The sequence below is a fragment of the Microcebus murinus genome, chromosome 10 (genome assembly GCF_040939455.1).
Source record: "Microcebus murinus isolate Inina chromosome 10, M.murinus_Inina_mat1.0, whole genome shotgun sequence".
Classification (NCBI taxonomy): domain Eukaryota; kingdom Metazoa; phylum Chordata; class Mammalia; order Primates; family Cheirogaleidae; genus Microcebus; species Microcebus murinus.
Genome location: NC_134113.1, coordinates 89,496,214 through 89,522,665, shown reverse-complemented (window position 1 = coordinate 89,522,665; position 26,452 = coordinate 89,496,214). Strand labels below are relative to the sequence as shown.

Here is a 26,452-nt window from a genome sequence, read left to right as displayed (position 1 = left end):
ACTGAATATTCAAGTTGTAACCTGGACTATCTGTTGCAAACTTCCACATGTTTTCCACCAACTCAATTTTAATAGTAACATATGAATTGTCTCCAGTTTATAGAGGGGGGGAAAAATATTTAAAAAATGATTCCAAACATTAGGTTTTGAGTTATATCTCTCTGAAGTTTCTGAGTTGCATTTTGCTGGAGTCTGCACACAGGAAAAAACAAACAAAACAAGGCATGTAGGCTGATAAACAGATGTTCTTGCTCTGCAGTTAAATAATAACAATAGCCAGCATTTATGTAGCACTCAGTGCGTGCTAAGCCACTTATCTACATTAGTTCTTTTAATCCTGATGAAAATTTTGAGAAGTAGCTGTATGGATGAGGACACTGGGCCTTGGGGCTGTTGCTCAATGTCACATGAGGCAGCTGAGCAAGGGCTCAAATTTAGGTCTTGCTGACCTAAAGGTTTACAGTTTAGCCTAGGTTTAGAGGTTGCACTGTCATTCCTTTTTATTTTTTAATTTTTAAATTAAAAAAAAATTTTTTTTTTAGAGATGGGGTCTGGCTATGGTGCCGCAGCATGATCATAGCTCGCTGCAGCCTCAAACTCTTTGGTTCAAGGGATCCTCCATCCTCAGCCTCTGGAGTAGCTGGGACTACAGGTATGTACTACCGCACCTGGCTCATTTTTAAAATTTTTTGTAGAGATGGTGTTTCCACAAAACATTGGAACATCTCTCTACTCGTAGGTCCTCAGTCTCTCTGGAAAGGACAAAATCCCTCTTCGAGGTGGCTTTGGAAAGAAGAGAAACAGTGGATACCAGTTTATTATGATTAGTAGCCACTTTTTATGGCAGGTTCCAACTACCACAGGACATTTTAAGGTTGGGAAACTCCTTTTCAAAGGATGAAAGCCATTTTACGGTAAGAAAAGCACAGAAGCCCAAGGAAGAGGTTTTAATATGAGCTCGTCTCTGAATCTCCTTTGATTTCTAGCCTTTTATGTCCATCTAGATTCAGGTGTTTCTCAAAGGCCTCTTTCTTCCACGGTAGGTAAGAGGGGCCTGGTCAAAAGCTTTGTATTTGCTAACCTTGGTTGAGCTCCTTTCCTACCTCCTGCATCATTTACCTGAAAGGGGAGACCAAGCTTACTTTGGCCAAATATTGTTTGCTAATTTTATTTAGTGAGAGATCTCATTAAAAAGTCATTTCTTTTAGCATTCTGGGAGGCCGAGGCGGGTGGATCGCTCAAGGTCAGAAGTTTGAAACCAGCCTGAGCAAGAGTGAGACCCTGTCTCTACTAAAAATAGAGAGAAATTAATTGGCCAACTAAAAATATATATAGAAAAAAAAAATTAGCCGTGCATGGTGACGCATGCTTGTAGTCCCAGCTACTAGGGAGGCTGAGGCAGAAGGATTGCTTCAGCCCAGGAGTGTGAGGTTGCTGTGAGCTAGGCTGACGCCATGGCACTCTAGCCTGGGCAAGAGAGTGAGACTCCGTCTCAAAAAAAATAAATAAATAAAAGTAATTTTTTTGTGCAATAAAAGAACTTCCAAGGGAAGTTTTCTCATTTATCTGTATTTTAGTTCCTGTTTTGGAGGCAATTCCATACAGAACAGTGAAGCCCCAGGTCTTCATGTCAGCCTCTCTTTTGGGCACGGGGTATATAGGCTTGGGAGAGGCCATTTGGGTTTCTGCTGGGAATACACTCATGGCTGGGGTGGGGGAAGGAAGGTGGATCTGATCAGGTGGAATCCAAGGCAGTCTCCCCCAGTGTGCCATCTCCATCTGCTGGGCCAGGACCACCTGTAGGTTGTAGGTTGGGTTGTTATTTTTGTGCCTAACCTCCCTAAGCTTATGAAGGAAACTAATAACCTCCTCACAAAGTTATTGTCATGGTCAACTGCAATAATGTATCTGGAAGTGCTTTACAAACTTATCAAGTATGAAAACAGCAAGGAATGGAAGTGCTACAAATGTTAACTAGTACTAAGAGGAGTGCAAGTCAACATTATGCCTAACCGGAGGAAGCTGGTTTACATGCACATGTGGGGACTTTTAGAGAACATCCTTCCCCTGCCTCTTCCTTGACATTCCTCAGCGTCCATCCCCATCACTCCCTGCTCTCTCTCAACTTGCAGAGTATAGTCAGAAAAATACCTTCTTCCGTTCCATTGCAGCAGCTGGAGCATTGTATTTGTTTTCCTTGGTTGTTCTGTTCTGAGTGAAGTGAACATTGACTACACATTATTCTTCACTCTGGGAACATTGAGAACAATTCAGTGCAAAGGGCATGTTGTAACACTACTTAATAATCTGATGTAACCCGGCCCATGCTTTGAATAAGAGGTACTTTTTCTTTAGAGTGGCGTATTAGGCCTGCTTCTTAGGGCCAGAGACTTATTCCTAAGCACAAACTTATCTTAATCAATCAAATGAGAACCAGGCCGTGTCAGTATGATGCAACTGCATTAGTGCTTGGTGTAATCTATTCTGTAATCATCTGGCCTTTTCACTAAGATAGGTAAAATAACATCAACCATGACCCTCACACCTGGTGTGAGGGAGCATTACCTAATGTAGTTTTTTTTTTTTTTTTTTTTTTTTTTTTTGAGACAGAGTCTCGCTTTGTTGCCTAGGCTAGAGTGAGTGCCGTGGCGTCAGCCTAGCTCACAGCAACCTCAAACTCCTGGGCTCAAGCAATCCTTCTGCCTCAGCCTCCCAAGTAGCTGGGACTACAGGCATGAGCCACCATGCCCGGCTAATTTTTTCTATATATATTAGTTGGCCAATTAGTTTCTTTCTATTTATAGTAGAGACGGGGTCTCGCTCTTGCTCAGGCTGGTTTCGAACTCCCGACCTCGAGCAATCCGCCCGCCTCGGCCTCCCAGAGAGCTAGGATTACAGGCGTGAGCCACCGCGCCCGGCCTCCTAATGTAGTTTTGAGGAAGCACATTTGCACAAAGGTCAAGCAAATACCTATCATTTTAAAGAAACTATATTTTTTTCTTCAAGACAATGTTCAGGTAGCAAATATCTATCCTTTTTTTTTTTTTTTTTTTTTTTTGAGACAGAGTCTCACTTTTGTTGTCTAGGCTAGAGTGAGTGCCATGGTGTTAGCCTAGCTCACAGCAACCTCAAACTCCTGGGCTCAAGCAATCCTTCTGCCTCAGCCTCCCGAGTAGCTGGGACTACAGGCATGCTCCACCAGGCCTGGCTAATTTTTTCTATATATATTAGTTGGCCAATTAATTTCTTTCTATTTATAGTAGAGACAGGGTCTTGATTTTGCTCAGGCTGGTTTCGAACTCCTGACTTCGAGCAATCCACCTCCCAGAGTGCTAGGATTACAGGTGTGAGCCACCGCGCCCGGCCGCAACTATCTATCTATCTTGAAAAGAATTCTGTATCAGTCAGATTTCTTCTTTCCTTCCCTTCTCTCTCTCTCTCAATATTTATTGAGCACCTACTATATACTAGACATTAGGTATATGAAACATCATCCCTGCCTGCAAGCCCTCAAAGAGCTCAGAGCTGTGTGTGTGTGTGTTTGTGTGTGTGTGTGTGTGTGTGTGAAATCACTGTACAATGAGTCATGAGCAGTGAAATAGGTGTGAGCACCCTGCTGTGAGAGCACACACAGGAGAGGGCAAAGCTTTGCCGAGCGGATGTAATGTTGAGCATTGCGGTGCTAGGGTTTGAATGCGTGTGCCCCACTAAAATTCACATGTTGACGCTTCATCACCAATGTGATGGTTTAGGAGGTGGGGCCTGGGGGAGGCGATTGGGTCCCAAGAGTACAGCCACGGCCCTCATGAATGAGGTTAGTGCCCTTGTGAAAGAGGCCTTGGGGAGACACCTGGCCCCTTCCAGTGTGAGGACACAGCTAGAAGTTGGCACTTGTGAGCCAGACAGGAGCCCTTGTCAGACATCGCATCTGCTGGTGACTCCATCTTGCACTTCTCAGCCTCCAGCACAATGAGAAGTAGAGTTTTGTTGTTTATAAGTCACCTGGTTTATGATGTTCTGGCCTAGTAGCCTGAACAGACTAAGAAAGATAAATAGGAATGTGCCATGTCAAAACCAAACAAACAGAAAAGCGGAAGGAGGGCCGCTCATGTGGCCGAGCAGAGTCCACGAAGGCGCCAGGGCTTGGAGGAACATGACTGGGAGATACGTGCAGTCCGGGGCCACTATGCTCGGGGGATTGTGATGATACGGCCTGGTGCTGCTGGCGTGCGGGGCCGTGGTTCACAGAAGGAGCCGATCTGGGGATGTGCCCCTGAGGTTTCTCTGTGGCTATGATAGTCACCTGCTGACACCTGCTCTTCCTCGGCCAAAAGGTTTTCCCCAGGACTTCATGGAAGGGCACCTGGAGGAGCAGGAGAGCTCTTAGTAGTCACTGCCCTGTCTGGAGACAGATACGAATGAAACTCTGAACCTCGGGATCCCCCACTGGTTGCCAACTGCCAGTAAAAAGGAGATTTGCAGAGTACGCTCTCCGGGCAAAACCATCTTATATTATTTGCATTTCCTATCCTAGTAAATCATGGCAGATTTTAAGAATCACACCAACTCCTTTTGCCTAGCCTAAGAGTTTTCTGTCTCTTTTCTCCTGTGCTCCAAGCTGACTCCTACTGATTGCCTAAGAGCAGAGCCCTCCCCGTAAATTAAAGCAGGCGCTGGGCCATCTCGCTATGGGATTGAAAGGATGCACAGAAGCGCCACAGACAGGAGAGGCCTATGGTAGGAAAAGGCCGAGACGGAATGAGCCACGTGGAAAGAGGAGCCAGAGGAGCCTCCCAGGTGTTGTTTTGCCTCGATGTCCCTGCTGCAGCGGTCAACGGCAGGGAGCAGCCTTGGGAGGTGTGGCCTCAGCATAGAGCAGCGATGAGTTCTGGGCGACTTTGGCTTGAGGATCCACACTAGCCTTGCGGAACTTTCCGGAGAACTGCACTGCAGCCTGAGGTGCTTCCGCTCAGCCTGCACCTTCCTTCTCTCCTTCACTCAAATTCAGACCAGTGTCATGGTCCGATGGCTCTCCCAGTTCTCTTGACTTCTCCTTTCTTCTCATAGACATTTCCCCTGACAAATTTCTTACGTGTCTAATCCCATCTCAGTGGCTACTTCTTGGAGGATCCGGAACAATACTGAATGGAAAGGGCAGAGGAATGCTGTTCCCAGTTCTGAGCTCCTTAACACTGAGATTTGAAATTGGGAAAATGTATCACTTTGATCAGAAGAGACATTAAATACAAGCAAAGAGAGGTGTTGATTACAATGAGGCAGCCCAGGGAATGATTCGACTCTGATTTGGGGTTAAAATCAGGGCTAACGTTACTCTTCTGTGCCCTCATGGTGGGGGTGCCTTCATATCGCTGCTTCACTTCTAAGCAGAGAGAAAAGATGCACACATTTTTCCAGTTAAGGGAGCTAGCAGTGGGAAATCTTAGCTTACACTTTCTGACTAAATTGAAACAACCCTATCCAACAGCTGAACTCTACATGGGCTCTTGGCAGAGCACCAGCTGTAAATTTCAGGGTCACCAATGAGCCTCTATGCCTAGAAAATTTCATCATATTTAAGGTGTGGCAGACAGAACAATGACCTCCTTCAAGATGTCCACATCTTTTTTTTTTTTTTTTTTTTGAGACAGAGTCTCACTCTGTTGCCCGGGCTACAGTGCCATGGCATCAACCTAGCTCACAGCAACCTCAAACTCCTGGGCTCAAGCGATCCTCCTGCCTCAGCCTCCCGAGTAGTTGGGACTACAGGCATGCACCACCCAGGCCCGGCTAATTTTTTTCTATATATTTTTAGTTGTCTAATTAATTTCTTTCTATTTTTAGTAGAGAGGGGGTCTTGCTCTTCCTCGGGCTGGTCTCGAACTCCTGAGCGCAAACAATCCGCCCACCTTGGCTTCCCAGAGTGCTAGGATTACAGGTGTGAGCTACTGCGCCTGGCCAAGATGTCCACACCTTAATCCCTGGAACCTGTGAGTAACCTTAAATGCCAAAAGAGTCTTTGCAGATGTCATTAATGTTAGCACCTTAGACGGGGAGTGTAGCTTGGATTATCCAGGTGGGCCCAATATAATCAAATGAAACCTTACAAGCAAAAGCAGAGAGCCTTCCTAGCTGTGGTCAGAGAGAGATCTGACTGAGGAAGAATGTCACTCCCTTGGCCCTACTTTGTTTTTCTGCACAGCACTCATCATCGCGTGTGGAAGGCAGAGTGATGCCCGCCTCCAAGGAGGTAGACATCCTAATCCCTCAAGCCTGTGGATACATGTTATATAGCAAAGGGGCATTAAGCTCACAGATGGAAGCAAGTTTGCTAATTTGCCGACCTTAAGATGGGGGGGGGGGGTTAGCTTGGATTATCCAGGTGGACCTGATGTAATGACAAGCGTGCTGACCCGTGAAAGAGGGAAATAGGAGAGGAGGTCAGAGTGGCGGGATGTGAGGACTCCACGGCCATTGCTGGTTTTGGGGAGAGGGAAAGGGGGCCACAGGCTGAGGAGTGCAGCAGCCTCTGGAAGCTGGAAAAGGATTCTCCCCCAGAGCATCCAGAAATGCACGCAGCCCTGCGGAGACCTTGCTTTTATCCTGTGAGGTCTGTGTCGGACTTCTAGCCCACAGCACTGTAAGGTAGTAAATTTGTGTTGTTTCAAGGCACTGAATTGGTTGGGACTTGTTACAGCAGCAATAGAAAACTCACACAGAACGAGAATGTACCATTTGTAGGCGTGAGGGGAAACCTCAACACAAGGAAGCTGCCTGGTTTCCTGATTCCTCGACCCTCGGCAGGTGATCTATTTGTCCACTTGCGAGAGGAGACTTGGTCTCACTGCCGTTGGGGTTGGTTCTGATCCTGGCAGTGAACTTCTGGGGTGCCCTGCCTTAGAACCCGGTTTGTTGCCTATTAAACCGCTTTCCCGTTGCTCCTGCCCAGTGTTTCCGAAAGTCGCTTCCCAGCTCCTGGCCGCCTCTGGCACAGGTGAGCTGGCCCCAGTCTGAACCCGGCTTTATGTCAAGTGTCTGCCCCTGGCTCAAGCTCCACGTTCCTGATCTGCTTTCCCCGCACTAAACATCACTACAAACCCATGCGTGCCTGGACCCCACCCTCGCTTCGCCCTGACATAGTTCTTTCTTCCCTCCACGTCTTGCCTGCTTGGAATTTTTGCTTTATGCCTGCGTGACAGAGAGAAAATGTACTCAAATGACATACGAGCAATCCTTCCCTTCTTGTCTACAAGGAAGAACAAATGCTTTGTGTACTCAGCTCACCAGAGGGCCTTTGTTGAATTAAGCAGAGTGGTTGGCAGTGAGGAGAGTTAAATGCTGAGAGGGGACCAAATTGCTCTACTCAACGCAAAACAAGAGAAATACTTGGAAGAGAATTTTACAAGGAGAATATGGGAAAGAAGAGGGAGAAGAGACGGGTGAGCCATCTCTTTTTGAGGAGGGAGAAAGAAACTCAGAGAATATTCTAAAGGAAGGTTTCCTGCATTGCGTGTAATGTAACATTCTTTGCCTCCCTGAGAAACATTCAGTAAATGTTGATTTGTGGGAGGTCGCCCACTGAGGCTGGCCCCGAGGGAAGGGCAGTAGGACGCAAAACAACACAAATAGCGTCAGGTTGGTAACTGCCAGGAACAAGGGAGACGAGGCAGGGAGGAGGATGCGAAGTGGTCTTCCCGGCAGCACATCTCTCAGCAGGCAAGCTTGCTCTGCCCTCAGGATGCTCCAAGAGGTTGCCAGAAGGAGCTGCACCCCATAGTCCGAGAAGGGGGGAGCACGGAGAAGGCGTTTATCTGCCAGCTTTGCCATCTCTGTTTGCTGCGGCCAAGGTTCACACCACACACAGCTAAATCCTTGAACTCCCACGTGCTGGCATCTGGCTGCCCTGTGATCACTCAGGAAATTAATTTTCACCTTGCAGTGTGGCTGTTTCATCCAGGTCCGGAAGTGGGGAGTGACCAAAAGAAAGAACAAAGGGGACGGTGGGAGATCTGAGAAGCCTTAAAACATTTGTCTCTGGAATGGAGGAAAGGTTTTATTTAAATCTTGCTCCAAATGGTGAATCATATGTATGGCTAATAAACGTATGAACTCTGGTGTCTTCTTAAAGACATATGAAAAACTTCTGGAGAACGTGGGAAAGCATTCTCTAAGGTTCAGGTTCATTGAGAATGCCAGAGAAACTTTATCTTTAGGCTTCCTGGTTATGATTGTGGTACCAGGTAGCATCTTCTACCATCTTGGCTTTAAAAGCAAAAAATCAAGCTATTTAATTACCCATGTAATGCATCCACGTCTTTTACTAGTTACGAAAAACCTCAAACAAAAGTCGTCTTCCCGGGCAAAGGGAACTGCATTAGTGGAACACCTGGCTGTTCTCTGGCCTTTCCCAACTCTGCCCCTGGGCTGTGATTTAATTGGCACATTAAGGAAAATAAAGTGGGTATACTCAGCTCATTCCTGTTGCCTTTCCTCTTTGGAATCCAGCGGGCCTGATCCCAGCAGTGAGGCAAATCTAGAATGCTTTGGACCAGGACGGCCGGATCTTATTCTGCAGCTTGTTCTGGGCAGCTCTTCTTACTCTTACATGAAATCGCATTCTACAACCCAGTTCTATCAGGAATAAAGTAATAATTGGCCTCCTTCCACTCCTTTATCTTATTTTTAAATTTGCTTTGAACTCTGAAAAGGAGGAGGGGTGCTGTTTATTGCGTACTCCTTCAGTGTTCCAACACTGGGTGCGCTGGCCGGAAATCTGGTATGTAAGGAATAAAGAGGGAGCACAGTTAGGGAGTAGCAAGTGGATACACAGGGAGTGACTGGGGCTTCCACAGTGGCAAAGGGTTGGCCTCGGTCCTGGGGTCTTGTTCTTTGTGCAGAGGACATTTCCATCTTGGCAATTCGTATGGGCTTATGTTGGGCCACGAAGGTTTACGGTGGTGCAGTTGGCTCTTATCAGCCATGTCCTGGGGAAAATGACCTTGGAGAAACCACTGGAGGCTGTCAGAGGGTTTTGGCGAAGGTACGGGGGCTATGGGAGGGCCTTAGCAGGGGCCAGCAGGCTGAAGAAGCCTTAATAAGCAGTTGCAGCAGATGTGGGGGATTCAACTATAGGGGGAAAGAGGCAGTCTTTTCATATACTGCCCTTTTAGATATTAAAGTACAGGAAAAGTATTTGCTGTTTTTAAAATGTGGGGCAGCTGGGCTTTCTATGGGCCACAGAGCATTTAGCGAGAGATTAGTTTTCAATGTGTTGGTGCTAGGTCCAGGTAGGTAATGTAAACATCCCTGATTTTAATTCCTCTTTTATGTTGTTTTGAACCATCCTCAAGGGCAAAAGAGGACAGGGTGGATGGACCAAGTCTGAATTCATGTGGCTCAAGAATCACTCCCTCTACTTGTTCTCAAGGTTGCTAAAAACTGGTTGTTTAGATATGGAGAAATCCTCCCCAAGTGGTTTGTTGTTGTTGTTGTTAATCTTTTAAAATTGACACATAGTGATTGTATATACTTCTGGGGTACATGTGATATTTTGATATATATGTACAATGTGTAGTGATCAAATCAGGGTAATTGGGATATCCATCACCTCAAACGTTTGTTTCTCGTTTCTTTGTGTCTGGAACGTTCCAAATCTTCTCGTTACTTTGAGATAAACAATGCTGGTTTTCTTAGGCCTAAGCAATCCCTCTGAGAGAGGTAGTGGGAAAAGCGACTGTGGAACAGGAATAAAAATGCCCATTAGTTGCCGTGGGAGCTTTGTCACTAGATAGTTCACTTTCGGCGCACGACTGTAGGGCAGCCTCTATGGTTCAAAGGGAACCTGGAAATGAAAGGGTTTTGAGTATCTGGGTGGGAAAGAACAGATCCTCTCAAATAAGATGTGATGACTGAGACTGTCGCCATGGCACATTTCTAAGCTTTTTGAGAAGATGACATCCTTTCAAACGGTCTGAGAGAGGAGATGGTACCCAGAGGTGGATCTTCCCAGACGTGCTAAGTGCCAGGTGCCATAGTGCTGAAATTTACCTGTGGCTATGAGATTTCCACTAACTGGGTTTAAATTTACAGGACCCTTAGTATCGATCAGCTGGCACTTTGGAGAGGCTGCAGTCTCTGTGACAGTCTTTGACAACCCAATGCACTGATTTGGGGCATGCAATTTTGCTTGGGCTACCTGCTAGGAATTGGCTTGTTTTATGACTATTGTGGGTATAGAGCCAGTGCTATGCTCGTTTTGCATGTTCTACTAAACATGCTTTTAGAAAAAGGTACAGAACAGACTTGGCTGGTATTATCATTATTTTCTAATTTGGGTGCCCTGAAGGAACTGTCCCCCCTTCCAGTGAGATACAGCTTATGCTGCATTTGCCAAGAGATCCTTGACTCTACCCAGGCATTGTCATCCCCTCCAGTTGAGACAGCAGCAAAAGAAGTTGGGGAAGATAAATTTTGGAGTTTAATTTCTTTGAATTTTAACTCACAAGCAGAAGATATTTTTATTTATTTATTTTTTTCATTTTTCCTTTTTTTTTCTGGAAAGGATTCACCATTCTAGATGCAGATATTTATATTTTAAACTGTACTTTCTTTGAGCTTTCATGTCTCATGATTTTGACTTACATAAGAGGATGTGAATTTCATTTCTTGGATGTTAATTTCTCCCTAGAAACTTGATAAAGGGAGAAGGTTTATGTTAAAATGTTTTTCTCCACATTATTGGCATTTTGTTATTGAAGTTTCTTTGTGCATACCATTATTAGAGTGGTGTACTTTTGTCATGTCATCTCATTGCTGCTCCTCTAGCAAGTGCACAATACGGGCAAGGGCAATAAAAATGCATAATAGAAAAATGAATGGAGTTTAGCCTTGGATACAGAATGGCACCGAACTACAATTAAAATTAATACATTGTAGGGAACTATTTTGGAACCTGTTGGGAACAAAATCTCTGTTGCCCACCAAGGTTCCTAGGAGAATACAAAGTCTGGTGATATAAGAGGGCAGGACTGTCCTGACAGGCTGCCAAGATCCTCTCCTGAGGATGTCGGCCACACCTCTGGTTGGCATAGGCTGAATGGTTAAATCAATGGCGTATGAGAATAAGAACGGAGGGAATATTAGGGGGAATGATTCTTAACTCTTTTTGAGACAAAGTCTCACTTTGTTGCCCAGGCTAGAGTGAGTGCTGTGGCGTCAGCCTAGCTCACAGCAACCTCAAACTCCTGGGCTCAAGCAATCCTCCTGCCTCAGCCTCCCGAGTGGCTGGGACTACAGGCATGTGCCACCATGCCCGGCTAATTTTTTCTATATATATTAGTTGGCCAATTAATTTCTTTCTATTTATAGTAGAGACAGGGTCTCGCTCTTGCTCAGGCTGGTCTCAAACTCCTGACCTCGAGCAATCCGCCCGCCTCGGCCTCCCAGAGTGCTAGGATTACAGGTGTGAGCCACCGCACCCGGCCCTTAACTCTTGATATTATCTTCTGTGGTAGAATAACAACCCCCCCCAAATGTCCTTATCCTGATCCCCAGAACCTGTGACTATGCTATATGGCAGAAGGGACTTTGCAGACGTGGTTAAGGATCATGGGATGGGACAGTTATCCTGCGTTATCTGGTTGGCCCTACGTAATCGCAATGATACTTGCAAGAAGAACACAGGAGGAGTCAGAGCATGAGAAGGCAAAGTGATGATGGAAACAGATTGGAGTGAGGAGCTTTGGAGATAGAAACACAGGGGGCCACTAGAAACTGAAATGGCAAGAAGAGAGATTCTCCTCTCAGAGCCTCCAGAAGAAACCAGCCCTGCTGACACCTTGTCTTTACCCCAGTGAAATGGATTTGGGGCATCTAACCTCAAGAACTGTAAGAGAATAAATTTGTGTTATCTTAAGCAACTATGTTTGTGGTAGTTTGTTACAGTAGCAAGAGGAGACCTTCTGTATGAAGGAACATGACTCAGTTTATCACCTCTGTTCTTAGAGAGTATGAGTTATTCTGACTGGTAAATTCTGGAATAATAAACTGAGCATGATTGGCTGAGTTTCATCTCTTTGTTCTTCAGGAGGCAGGCAGCCCAGGAGAACACAAGTTCTACTGCTCGCTGGATGGGATGCCGCCCAAGCAATGAGACCCGCCCCAGGGCCTGGATGGCGAAGTTTATGTAATGCTGTGATTCAGTATGAGTAAACACATTTGGCTTTCATGTCAAGGTACATTCTCTAGTAGTTTTTATTAGAATAAAATGATACATTGACCCCCACAGACCGCTTCTTTGACTTCTTTTTCTCTTTGTTCGTAACTCAAGCATGGCAACAGGGTGAATTTAAGGATAATGGAATGAAAAATGATACAATCTCCTCCTCCAGCTCCCAGTTTTTACAAGTAATGGAGAAGATAATGAGAAAAATCACAGTTGCATTGGGAATGAGAGAGAAATTTCCAGGGACCAAAAACTGTAATAGATTTCTGAATGACATAGGATCAGGTGAAGGAGATAAACACTAGAACCGTAGCCCATTGCTGCAAAATATAGGAGGGACACTAAGAGTGCTCCTTGCTCCAAGTGGCAAATAGCAGTGGTAGAAAGTTCAAAGATAACCAATAGATTGACTAATTCAGGTGCCAGAGTAGGAATATCTAGATAGTTTGATCCCTGCTTGCCACTCCTTCTCTATTCCTTTAGCCAGATACTAGTGATAGCCTGTGTCTATCTACAGTCCAGAAAAATGGGTGGGAAGGTGATAGTAATATAGATAAAGCAGTGCCCCACCCCCAGTGTCTGGCAACACCCATGTCAGAACACTGGCCACCAAGGTAGGACCAGTGGTATACCCCATCCTTCCTCAAAATAGGCTTAAAAAAATAGATACAACATAGATCTAACAGGACACTTCCACTACAGAGATGAGTGAAAAATCAGAAATGGCCAAACTTTAAAGAATGCTAACATTAAAGATAAGAAACTCAACAGATGATAAAACTTCCATCTGAGAAAATAGAATTAATACAGCAAGAAGAGTAGGGCTTTACAATAAATATGACGTGTATCACTAAAGAAATGTGAAAGGTTAATATACATACATATGTAAGAATAAACTAGATATTAAGAAAATTTAATTGATTATTGAAATAATAGAAGGGCTAAATTAATTTGCCAACGAGCAAATTAATGAACTGGAAGATAGAACTATAACATTCTCCCAGAAGATAGCCCAAATTGGAAAGTAATGGAATGTACGAAGAAAAAAAAATCAAGAGGCATGGAGGATAGATCCAGAATTCCAATTTTTATCTAATGAGTTCCAAAAAGAATATGAGTAGGGAAGAGAGGCAGCAAATTTATTATTATTTTTTATTTTTATTTTTTTTTTTAAATATTTTTTTTCTTTTATTTTTTATATTTTTTTTATTTACTTTTCTATGGTATTTTGTTAAGCAAATTTAAATAAATAAATCAAAGAAGGCTTGGTTCCTCAGGTTGACAGAACCTTACAAAGTCCCTGCAAATAGTGTAAAATTTGTGAATAGAAAAGACAAGAGAAAAGCCTTAAAACCTTACAGAGGAAAAAAAAATGCCTACAAAGGAAAGAGAATCAAATTGAAATCAGACTTCTCATCAGCAACACTGTATCAAAAATATCAGTGCAATGAAATCTTAGTGGTTTCAAGAGACAATTACTTTTAATTTAGAATTCTGTTAGCCCGATCAAATAGAAGAAAACGATGGGGAGACTTTTCCTACCAGATGTATACCTTTAGTATGAAGTTATTGTTGTTAAAACAGTGTGATACCAGTGCAAGGATACACAACAAGATCTTTGGAACAGATTAGAGAGCTCAGAAACAGACCCACCCATATATGAAAACTTGATTTACATAAAATCAATACTCCAGATCTGTAGGGAAAGGATGAACTATTCTATCATTGATGCCAGGAAATCTGTTACACATAATTAGGTCCCTAGCTCACATCATACACCAAAAATAAATTCCACAGAAGGACCCAAAATGAAAAGCAATTTTTAGAAGAAAAAACTGGAGAATATTTTTATGGTCTTGTATGGAGCAAAAGGAAGCCATAAAACCAAACCATAAAGGAAAAGATTGATAATGTCAATTACACTGAGATGAAAAAAAATCTGCTTATTAAAAGGCATCGGCCGGGCGTGGTGGCTCACGCCTGTAATCCTAGCTCTTGGGAGGCCGAGGCGGGCGGATTGCTCAAGGTCAGGAGTTCAAAACCAGCCTGAGCAAGAGCGAGACCCCGTCTCTACTATAAATAGAAAGAAATTAATTGGCCAACTGATATATATATATATAAAAAAAAAAATTAGCCGGGCATGGTGGCGCATGCCTGTAGTCCCAGCTACTCGGGAGGCTGAGGCAGAAGGATCGCTCGAGCCCAGGAGTTTGAGGTTGCTGTGAGCTAGGCTGACGCCATGGCACTCACTCTAGCCTGGACAACAAAGCGAGACTCTGTCTCAAAAAAAAAAAAAAAAAGAAAAAAAAGACTAAAATTAAAAAAAAATCCATGGAAAAGGAAAACCAAATGACAAATAACAGGATTATCAACCTTGCTAGGAATAATAAAAATGCAAATAAGAACAATGCAACTCATCAGTTTGGCAAAAGTTATAAATGTGACAATACCAGTTGTTGGTCAAGGTGTGGGGCCAGAGAACCTATTATTAATATATACCATTGGAAGGAATGTAAATTGATATGTTCACTTTGGAGAATAATTTGGTATTGTCTAGAAGAATTACAGATTCACATAACCTAAGGCCTAGGATTCGACTCTGAGGCATTTACTCGAGAGAAATTCGCCATAGGAAGTCAGCAAGACTTGGACAAGAATGTTTATAACAGAATTGTAAAAGTGAAAAATTAAGAACATACGTTAGAAATACACATCCCTAGGAAAATGGGTAACTAACTTGGATTCTATTAATAAAAACACTGGGCCAGGTACAGTGGCTCATGCCTATAATCCCAGCACTTTGGGAGGCTGAGGCAGGAGGATTCCTTGAGCCTAGGAGCACCAGGCCAGCCTGGCCAACATAGCAGGACCCCATCTCTACAAAATTAAAAATTAAGAAAAATTTAGCTGGGCGTGGTGTTGGTCAGCTGTAGTTGCAGCTACTTGGGAGGCTGAGGTGGGAGGATTGCAGTGAGCTATGATAGCACCACGGCATTCCAGCATGGATAACAGTGAGATCCTGTCAAATAAACAAACAAACAAACAAACAAATAAATAAATCTGCTACTATGAAAGAATCTATGATTAGATTATGACTAAATTTGAGCTGCACATGTAGAAGGGATGACTTTCACAAATGTAATGTTGAATGCAAAAAGCAAATTGCCAAAAAATACATTCGGTATCATTTATATAAAGTTTACACAGGCAAAAGAATACTAGGCATGGATTCAAGATACAGGTATAGTAGTTAAAGCCTAACAAAATGTATGATAGGCTGTAAATGCAGGAGAATGTTTACCTCTGGAGGGAAAGGAAGAGCATTTGATTCCTAAGAAAACAACAGATCAAAGGAAGTAACCAGAGAGGATTCCAGTAAGACAATATCTTAATTAAATGTATATGTAAATTATGCACGTATATGTGTGTGTGTATCTTGCAAATAGAGAAATAGCATTCTTCTCAAAACTGAACAAAAAACATGCACCAAAGTTGAGCCCTTTAACCTGAGAAGCTAGAAAAATAACAACAAAATAAATCCAAAGAAAGTAAAAGGAAGGATACAGTGGGAAACCAATTAAAAGACATACTTGCATCCTATATTTTTATTTGCTAAATCTGGCAACCCTAAAATATATGAAAATAGGAAATGAAGAATAGGTTCCTTGAAAAGAACAAGCAATTAGATAAACCTCTGGAAAGTTTAATCAAGAAAAAAGAAGATAAATCAACTTAGGGATAAAAAAGAGACATAATACAGATATAGAGGAGACTTTAAAATATTAGTAGAGAATACCATATATAATTTATACCAATATATTTAGTGGACAATTTTTTTTTTTTGAGACAGAGTCTCACTCTCTTGCCCAGGCTAGAGTGCTGTGCATCATCCTAGCTCACAGCAGCCTCAAATTCCTGGGCTCAAGAAATCCTTCTGCCTCAGCCTCCCAAGTAGCTGGGACTACAGGCATGTGCCACCATGTCTGGCTAATTTTTTCTATATACTTTTAGTTGGCCAATTAATTTTTTTCTATTTTTAGTAGAGACGGGGTCTTGCTCTTGCTCAGGCTGGTTTAGAACTCCTGACCTTGAGTGATCCACCCGCCTCAGTCTCCCAGAGTGCTAGGATTACAGGCATGAGCCCCCTCGCCCGGCTTTATTTAATGGACAATTATTGGAGACAACCTGAATTTCAAAAATTGGATCTTTAAGAGGTAGAAAACCTGAATAGATCAACAACCAAAAAAGAAATTGAGAAGGTTATCAAAGAAATATCCACCCAAAAGGCACATGGCCCAGATGCTTTATGAATTCTCTCAAGCAGTCAAAGAGCAGATCATTCCCATTTTATCCAACTCTTTCCAGAGAACAGATTAAAAGGAAAGCTCTGGGATTCATTTTTATAGGTGTGGCTTAACTCTGATACCCGTGATGATACGGACAGCACAAGAAAAGAAACAGGCCCAGTTGCACAAAGGAACATAGAAGAATCAATAATCAATAAGCAGACTTAGTCTACATGGATTCTGAATGGTGTACCATGACAAATTAAAATTGATCTTGGAGTGCAAGAGTAGTCTCAATGGTGCCTCATTTGCCTCATTAACAGATTCATTCAGCAGATGTTTATTGAACTGCTTCCTCTTGCATGCCAGGCGAGGTTCTAGGAACTGGAATCGCAGCAGTAAGCCAAGAACTTTATTTACAAAGCACTACTGTAAGAATCACAATTCTTCTTTAAGAATTATTCTGTTAATCTTACATTTGACCAAAAATATAACCACTTAAATAACAGCGATTTCCTAACTAAAAGTAAGCAACAATTCAAAATTAATTTTAAAAAAACCAAAAATAAAATAAAATAACACAAAATGGCTCTAGTTCAGTAAGAGGTTTGAGTGAAAGCTTGGAGAGAACCCATTATGTCAGGGTAGGGATGGTGGAATGAAATGGTACCTGGGAGAAGAAGAGGAGGGAAACATTTTGGTGGATAGAAATTTTTCATTGCTGCTGCAGGCCGTGGAAAAGTCGTTTGGTGGGACGGATTCTAGGGTGGGCCATTGATGCTTTCTAGAGAAGCAGGAGGAAGAGGATGTCCCCTGGGACCCATGAGAAACAAAAGACTGTTAATTGCAGATGAGGCTTGTGATGGTTAATTTTGTGTGTCAGCTTGCTAGGCTGAGGTGCCCAATTGTTTGGTTGAACACCAGGTTAGATGTTGCTGTGAAGGTATTTTTTTAGACGTGATTTATATTCTATTCTTCATAACATGGGTTGGTCTCATTCCATCAGTTGAAGGCCTGAGAACAAAGACTGAGGGTTTCTGAAATAGAAGCAATTCTGCCTCAAGACTGTAGTGTCTACTCCTGTCTGAGTTTCCAGCCTGCATGTTTCAGACTCAAAATTTCAGCATCAACTCTTCCCTGAGTTCACAGCTTGCTGGTCTGCTCTAGAAATTTCAGGCTTGCCAGCCCTTACAATCGTGTGAACCAATTCCTTAAAATAAATCTTTCTTTCTCTCTCTGTATATCCTGTTGGTTCTGTTTCTCTGGAGACCCCTGGCTAATGCAAGTCAGAAGAATGAAGCCAGGGAGCAAAGGGGAGACTTTCAATGGAGAGGAATGGAAAGAGCTGCTCCCAGACGAAGGCTGCTCCTGGGATGAAGAACAGTATTGGAGAGGGCTGCCAAAAGAAAAAGCTGGGCAGACTGGGCGCGGTGGCTCACGCTTGCAATCCTAGCACTCTGGGAGGCTGAGGCGGGTGGAACGCTTGAGGTCGGGAGTTCGAAACCAGCCTGAGCAAGGGCAAGACCCTGTCTCTACTATAAATAGAAAGAAATTAATTGGCCAACTAATATATATAGGAAAAATTAGCCAGGCATAGTGGCACATGCCTGTAGTCCCAGCTACTCGAGAGGCTGAAGCAGGAGGATTGCTTGAGCCTAGGAGTTTGAGGTTGCTATGAGCGAGGCTGACACCATGGCACTCACTCTAGCCTGGGCAACAAAGTGAGACTCTGTCTCAAAAAATAAAAAAAGAAAAGAAAAAGCTGGGTGCTGAAGGCTGGGAGCTATGGCTCACACCTGTAATCCACACACTTTGGGAGGCTGAGGTGGGAGGATCCCTTACATCAGGAGTTCAAGAACAGCCTGAGCAAGAGTGAGAACCTACTAAACCTTTATCTCTACTAAAAATAGAAAAAAATTAGCCAGGTGTGGTGGTGCGCACCTGTGGTCCCAGTTACTAACGAGGCTGAGAGGCAGGAGGATTACTTGAGCCCAGGAGTTGCAGGTTGCTGTGAGCTAGGCTGACGCCACTGCACTCCAGCCTGGGCGACAGAGCAAGACTCTATCTCAAAAAAAAAAAAAAAGAAAGAAAGAAAGAAAGAAAAAGCCTGAGTTATTGCATAGACTTTAATCTGTTGTGTTTTTAACCTGGTCATGCCAGCGATCAGTTTTCCAGGTTTCTCTTTTTTCAGTTCTTTTTCTATAAGATCTGCTTTGCCACAGAATATAGCTCTGGACCTGTTCAGCTTCTCAGTAGCTTCACCAGATCTGCTGCTGCCCTGGAGTCTTTCTGAAGGCTGGCACCTGGTCAGGATAATCCCAGGCCATCTTAATCTCTTGTAATATGCTTAATCTTTCCAAGAATTTTGCATTTTTCTTCAATTAATTTGGTAAGTTGTATAGTGAATTCCCTGTCCTTTCTCTACAGTTTTTTTGAATTGTGGTAAAAGATACATAACACAACATTTACCATTTTGACCATTTTATAGGGTACAGGTGAGCGGCATTAGGTACATTCACCTTGTTGTGAGACCACCACCACTATCCATAGCCGGAACTTTTCCATCATCCCAAACAGAAGCTCTGTGCTCACTAAACAATATCACTATTCTCCCCACCCCCAGCCCCTGGCAGCCACTGTTCTACTTCCGGTCTCTATGGATTTGCCTAGCCTAGATACCTCATATAAATGGAATCACACAATGCTTGTTCTTTCTACAGCTGCTTTTTTTTTTTTTTGACAGAGTTTCGCTTTGTTGCCCAGGCTAGAGTGAGTGCTGTGGCGTCAGCCTAGATCACAGCAACCTCAAACTCCTGGGCTCAAGAAATCCTCCTGCCTCAGCCTCCCAAGTAGCTGGGACTACAGGCATGTGCCACTATGCCCGGCTAAATTTTTCTATATATTTTTAGTAGAGACGGGGTCTTGCTCTTCCTTAGGCTGGTTTCAAACTCCTGACCTTGAGCGATCCACCCACCTCAGCCTCCCAGAGTGCTAGGATTACAGGCATGAGCCACCATGCCTACTACAGCCACTTTTGAGTTTTCTCTAGAACAGGAGAACTATAAAAAATATCCAATAATAGTTGCTCATACCATCATCTCCAATGAAATTTGAAGACAGTAGACTCTGGGCTCATGTTTTTAGGCACCATGACCACAGTCTTGTTAGCTTCTCCTGGAGAAGCCTGGAGCTCAGTTCTGAGGCCGTCACAGCCCTTTCATGGAGCCCAACTTCACGACAGACCTGGCGCTGGTGGCCGTTGACCCACGGACCCACGACAGACCACCCAGATCACTGCAGAAGGTTCTGTTGAAGCCAGATCCGCGTGATGTCTGGGACAGCCCGGGGCTGTGCTCACTCTCCCACCCACGCCTTTAACCACTAGTGGCTTATTTTACTTAATTTTTTACTGAAAAATTAAAAACCACAGATTAATAAAACTGTATGAAACCAGTTGTAAAGAGAACAAATTGTAAAAAGAACATCATTGTAACTACCACCTTGGTCAAGAAACTGAACCTTGTCAGCCACTATGTGTCCCATCCAATCTCGACCCTCTTCCTTCTCCCGAAGATAACCACTGTCTTGACTTAAAAAAAAACACCACACTTTATTGAGATATAATTCACATAACATGCAGTTCACTGGCTTTTAGTATATTCGCAGAGTTGTACGACCATCTCCTGACTTTTATAGCACTTCCTTGAATCCATGGGTATAGTCATATAGGAAAGGCAGGAAGAATGCTCGCTCAGTCCCATTGTTTACCAGTTTTTAAGATATTGAGTAGTTAGTTGCCTTCCAACCTTCCAAGGTGGCCAGTTACAGTAATGCCCCCTTATCCACAGGGGACAAGTTCCAAGAGCCCAGCAGATGTCTGAAACCACAAGTGGCACCGAAACTTATTTCTATACTATGTTTTTTTCCTATGCATACATAACTGTGGTAAAGTTTAATTTATAAATTAGGCATGGTAAGCAATTAACAATGATAATTAGTAATAAAATAGGACAATTTTAACAGTATACTGTAATAAAAGTTATGCGACTGTGGTCTCTCTCTTTCTCAACATATCTTACTGAATAATACATACTCTTTTTCTTCTTGTGGTGATGTACGAGGATTCAGTGCCTACGTGATGAGATGAAATGAGGTGAGTGACACAGGCAGCGTGATACAGATTCAGGCTACTACTGACCCTCTGTTTTCTCCTAAGTCTGCGCAAACATCCCTTGCTTGTAGCAAACGGCTAGGTGTCACTCTTTTCAAGGGATCCCTTGCTGAAGTCTGCGTACAGGCTCAATGCTTTGTGGTGCAACACGTTGCTGTCAGTTGGAACTTGTCTCTGTTCATCACTTCCGCCCACAAATTTGATGTCCTTTCCATCTTAATTAAGCACTTATCACACACTGTGGCCATAACTTTTGTAGTTTGAGGTACGAAAGCAAAACTAGGAAAAATTTGTTTTTCCTTCTTCACAATTTCACGGATAGGAGATTCATTCTTACTGTAGATCTTAGCAAGTCTCAGCATGTAAGTTCTTTTTTTTTTCTTATTAAGTCGAGAACTCTCACCCTTTCATGTAAAGGAAGCATTTTACTGCTTCTCTTTGGCATATCGAATCACCAGCATCACTATTCTTGGGTATTGGGACCATTACTATGTAAAATGAAGGCTCCTTGAACACAAACACTGTGACACTGAGACAGCAGATCTGATAACCCAGATGGCTCCTAAGTGACCAGCTGGTGGACAGCTGTAGATCTGCTGGACAATGGGAGGATTAATGTCCCAGGGGGACGGAGCAGGACAGCGAGAGATTTCATCACACTACTCAGCACGACACACAATTTAAATTTTTTTTTTTTTTTTTAGACAGAGTCTCACTTTGTTGCCCAGGCTAGAGTGAGTGCCATGGCGTCAGCCTAGCTCACAGCAACCTCAAACTCCGGGGCTCAGCGATCCTCCTGCCTCAGCCTCCCGAGTAGCTGGGACTACAGGCATGCACCACCATGCCCGGCTAATTTTTTTTTTTGTATATATATTTTTATTTTATTTTTTTTTTAAATTTTTTTTTTATTTTGGCATATTATGGGGGTACAGATTTTAAGGTTTCAATAAATGCCCATTTTCCCCCCTCCCCCCAAAAGTCTGAGTCTCCATCATGACCATCCCCCAGATGGTGCACATCTCACTCATTATGTATGTATATACCCACCCCCCTCCCCCCTCCCCCCTCCCACCTGCCCAATACCCTATTACTGTAGTACCTATGTGTCCACTTAGGTGCTACTCAGTTACTACCAGTTTTCTGGAGAATATATCTGGTGCTTGTTTTTCCATTCTTGGGATACTTCACTTAGTAGTATGGGTTCCAGCTCTAACCAGGAAAATATAAGATGTGCTATATCACCATTGTTTCTTAGAGCTGAATAGTACTCCATGGTATACATATACCACATTTTATTAATCCATTCTTGGATTGATGGGCACTTGGGCTGTTTCCACAGCCTTGCAATTATGAATTGTGCTGCTATAAACATTCGAGTGCAGGTGTCTTTTTTGTAGAGTGTCACTGGATCATTTGGGTAGATGCCCAGCAATGGGATTGCTGGATCAAATGGTAGATTCAGTTGTATCGCTTTAAGGTATCTCCATATTGCTTTCCACAGAGGTTGAACTAGTTTGCAGTCCCACCAGCACTGTAGGAGTGTTCAATTAATTTATTTCTATTTTTGGTAGAGACAGGGTCTCACTCAGGCTGGTTTCGAACTCCTGATCTTGAGCAATCCGCCCGCCTCGGCCTCCCAAAGTGCTAGGATTACAGGCGTGAGCCACCGCGCCCGGCCTACAATTTAAATTCTTTTTTTTTTTTTTTTTTTTCTGAGACACAGTCTTGCTTTGTCTCCCAGGCTAGAGTGAGTGCCCTGGCGTCAGCATAGCTCACAGCAACCTCAAACTCCTGAGCTCAAGCAATCCTCCTGCCTCAGCCTCCCGAGTAGCTGGGACTACAGGCATGCACCACCATGCCCAGCTAATTTTTTCTATATATATTAGTTGGCCAATTAATTTCTTTCTATTTATAGTAGAGACGGGGTCTCACTCTTGCTCAGGCTGGTTTCGAACTCCTGACCTTGAGTGATCTGCCCGCCTCGGCCTCGGCTTCCCAGAGTGCTAGGATTACAGGCGTGAGCCACCGCGCCCAGCCACGATTTAAAATTTATGAATTGTTTTTTTCTGAAATTGTCCATTTAATATTTTCAGACTTCGATTGACCAAGGGTAACTGAAACCACAAAAAGTAAAACACAGATAAGGAGGAACTGCTGTAATTGTTTGTTTTTTAACCCTTATGAACTCATGAATTTAAATGTATTTGGTGGGTTTCAATCCATTATCATTATTATCCTTAATGAAGCTGAAATTGTCCCATCTTGGCCAAAATTGCCTCCTCTGTCCCTTTGACACAACTCGAATTGTCTTTGTTAGCTTTCTTGTTATCTGGTATGACAAGATGTTATAAAGCATATCACCAACTTTGGTAATTTCAACGATGTGATATTGATGTAGGACTAGACAAATAAGTGAATGGAGATAAGGCATGGGCTAAGTCACAGGTTATGCAGTGGCCATCTGTTTTTGTTCTTTTTTCTTGGCATTTATTTCATTTTCTTTGAGGAACAGTTTCTCAAAATTTATTTCAGGTATTACTTTTCGTTCATTACTGAAATGTGTTGAGAGGGACTGACCACATCTTTAGCTCCAGTTGCTGCCTTGGTTGACTTAAGCCCTCTGTCCAGAGTGACTGGTTTACAGACAGGCATGACCAAAATGAATGAAAGATGAAAAGACCTTCACTGAGGCTTCTGGGAAAGATATCAGGATAATTGGCCTTCCATTTGGAAGAAGTTATTACATTTCTACTTCTTACCACTCACAAAATGTTAATAGAAGTGGTATTAAAAACCTAGAAGAGGCCAGGCACAGTGGTTCATGCCTATAATACTAGAATTTTGGGAGGCTGGGGTGGGAGGATTGCTTGAGGCCAGGACTTTGAGACCAGCTTGAGCAAGACCAAGACCTTGTCTCTACTGAAAAATAGAAAAATTAGCTGAGCATCGTGGCAGGAACCTATAGTCCCAGCTACTCAAGAGGCTGATGCAGGAAGATCACTTGAGCCTAGCAATTTGAGGATGCTGTGTGCTATGACACCACTTCACTGTAGCCTGGGCAAAAGAGTGAGACCCTGTCTCAAAAAACAAACAAACAAAAAAAACAACAAAATCCCAATGACAACAAAAAGCAAAAACAAACAAAAAGCCTTAGAAGAGTCTATTATTATTAGAAGATGTAGAATGGCCAAAAGCCATATGTATGGACTGATTATTTGGTTACATGGTGTCAGGACTATCCAACGCCACGAATACAATTAAAAGACAATCAACTAAATGGAAGCAAATATTTGTTACACATATAGCAAATAATTAGTATCCGTATCATAGTAAATGTTATACATATGGATAAGAAAAAAGGCAACCCACTAGAAATATGGCAAAGGATATGAACAGATCACATATGAAGATAGAGGAAAGGGGGAAAAACCCACAAACATCTGAAAGATGCTCAACCTCGCTAATAATCAAGGAAGAGCCTTTTAAAACTGCAGTATTCTGCAGTACGGATGTGCCAAAGTTTAACCATTTCCCTACTGCTGGAGATTTAGATTATTTTAAATGTATTATTTTTTACATACAATGCTCAATGAACGTGTCTTGTCTCTTTGGAAACTTTTTGTCCTTTTAAGATATTAAACCTTGTTAGCCTAAACCTAGAATGTGACAGCAAACATCTTGGTATTTGGATCCCAAATAGAAGTTGTATATTATGTGAATGTACTCTAAAACTTAGTATCAGAATGTTCTTTGAATTGTATTGTTAATCATGTGCTTAATCTAATACACTTGGGAACTACTGAAACTTTTTCTGGTCAGATTAGTTAAAACAGTCAGAAATTGTTCTCTTTCCTTGGAATAAAGCTGATTGTAGGATTACATTGTCTGAATAGCTGTAGGATTCAGAAACCCCTTTATAAAGACTTACTTTATTTTTAGGTTTAAAAATATCCATTTCTTTGGATTAATGGTCTAAACATGCATATTTGACTAAACCCTTACTTTTTTATTTATCATGGCTATAGCTTGTTTGTTGTTCATTAGGTGTAAGTATGTTCCAGGGAGAGGAAATTGTTGAATTTCTACCCAGTAGGAAAAGGAAAATATCAAATTCAAAATATGTATGCCTTTTGTTCCAGCGATTCCAATTTTAGAAATCTCTGCTGCAGAAATACTTGCAGGAGTATACACACACGCACACATACCCACGCACAAGGGTGTTTATTGCACCATTGTTTGTAATAAATAATTCAGTTGAAATTATGATAAACATCTACCAATAAGACGTAAGATAAATGTCTATCAATAAGAAATGAATAAATAAATCATGACTTGTCCCTACTGTGAGAGACAGCTACATGTGTTACTTTGGAAAAATGTTTATTTAAGAGGGTCCCAGCAGGGAATAAAATTCACCTACAAATGGTTCAAATAAACATATTTCTAAGGAAGGGTTCACTTACAGAGGTTGGGTAGTGCTAAGCAAACAAAGAAAGGTGAAGTACTTAGAGACTAGCCATAGTGGAAAACTATTATCATCTCTAGGGCCTAAGGTGCAAAGAAGAGGGCATAATATGAAAGGAGCCCGGTGAAATTAGGAACCATGGAGGCAGGGCCACCACTGGAGCTACAGCCAAAGAGGCATGCCGCGAAGGCAAAAGGGAAAGCCGAAGCAGGTGGGGAAACAGAGAAGGTACACTCTGACTTCCTTCCTTTTATGCTCGGATCTCTTGTTTGTGCCTCTGATTAGCTTAACCCAATCAGAAGGATTTGGCATGGAAACCTGAGCGAGGTGGCCCACAGAAGTCAGCCTGGTGGGGCTTGGAGCAGGCCAGAGAGAAAGAGCAGAAACTGATCTATGGAGATAGGGAATGAGTAGAACAAGTTTTTAGTGTGTGTTTTTTTTTTTTAGTTTTTTTTTTGAGACAGAGTCTCACTCTGTTGCACAGGATAGAGTGCAGGGACATCATCATAGTTCACTGCAACCTCAAACTCCTGGGATCAAGTGATCCTCCCTCCTCAGCCTCCCAAGAATCTGGTACTACAGGCATGTGCCACTGTACCTAGCTAATTTTTCTATTTTTGTAGAGACAGGGTCTCACTCTTGCTCAGGCTGGTCTTAAACTCCTGGGCTCAAGTGATCTTCCTGCCTTGGCCTCCCAGAGTGCTAGGATTATAGTCATGAGCCACTGTGCCTGGTCAACAAATTTTAAAGAATGAAAACCATGCAATGTCTGCTTTCAGACCACAATGGCATTAAACTAGAAATTAATAAGATAAAGATAGCTGGAAAATCTCAATACTTGGAGATTAAATAACATACTTCTTGTTAACACATGGGTCAAAAAAGAAATCTCAAGAGAAATTTAAGAATATTTTGAACTAAATGAAAATGAAAACAACATAATTTGTAGGATGCAGTAGAATCAGTGCTGAGAGGTAAATTTATAGCATTGGATGCATACATTAGAGAAGAAAGATCTAAAATCAGTCATCTAAGCTTCCATCTTAGGAAACTAGAAAGAGAAGAACAAATTAAATCTAAAGTAAGCAGAAGAAAACAAATAATAATAACTAGAGCAGAAATCAATTAAATTAAAAATAAGAAATCAATAGAGAAAATCAATGAAATCAAAAGCTGGTTCTTTGAAAAGATTAATAAAAGCAATGAGCCTCTTGCCAGGTTAACTAAGCAAAAAAGAAAGAGGACCCAAATTACTTATATTAAAAATGAAAGAGGGCAAGCCGGGCGTGGTGGCTCACGCCTGTAATCCT

General features: G+C 42.6%; 1 protein-coding gene and 1 long non-coding RNA gene across 2 annotated transcripts in view; both read left to right on the top strand.

Moving 5' to 3' along the window:
- Positions 1-26,452, top strand: part of APOLD1 (apolipoprotein L domain containing 1) — a 55,935-nt gene that overhangs the window by 13,297 nt on the left and 16,186 nt on the right. The gene's annotated exons all lie outside the window — the stretch shown is intronic.
- LOC142861043 (uncharacterized) lies at positions 5,893-11,915 on the top strand. The gene is made up of 2 exons (XR_012921476.1): positions 5,893-5,987; positions 11,551-11,915. It is a non-coding gene; the product is annotated as an uncharacterized LOC142861043 (long non-coding RNA).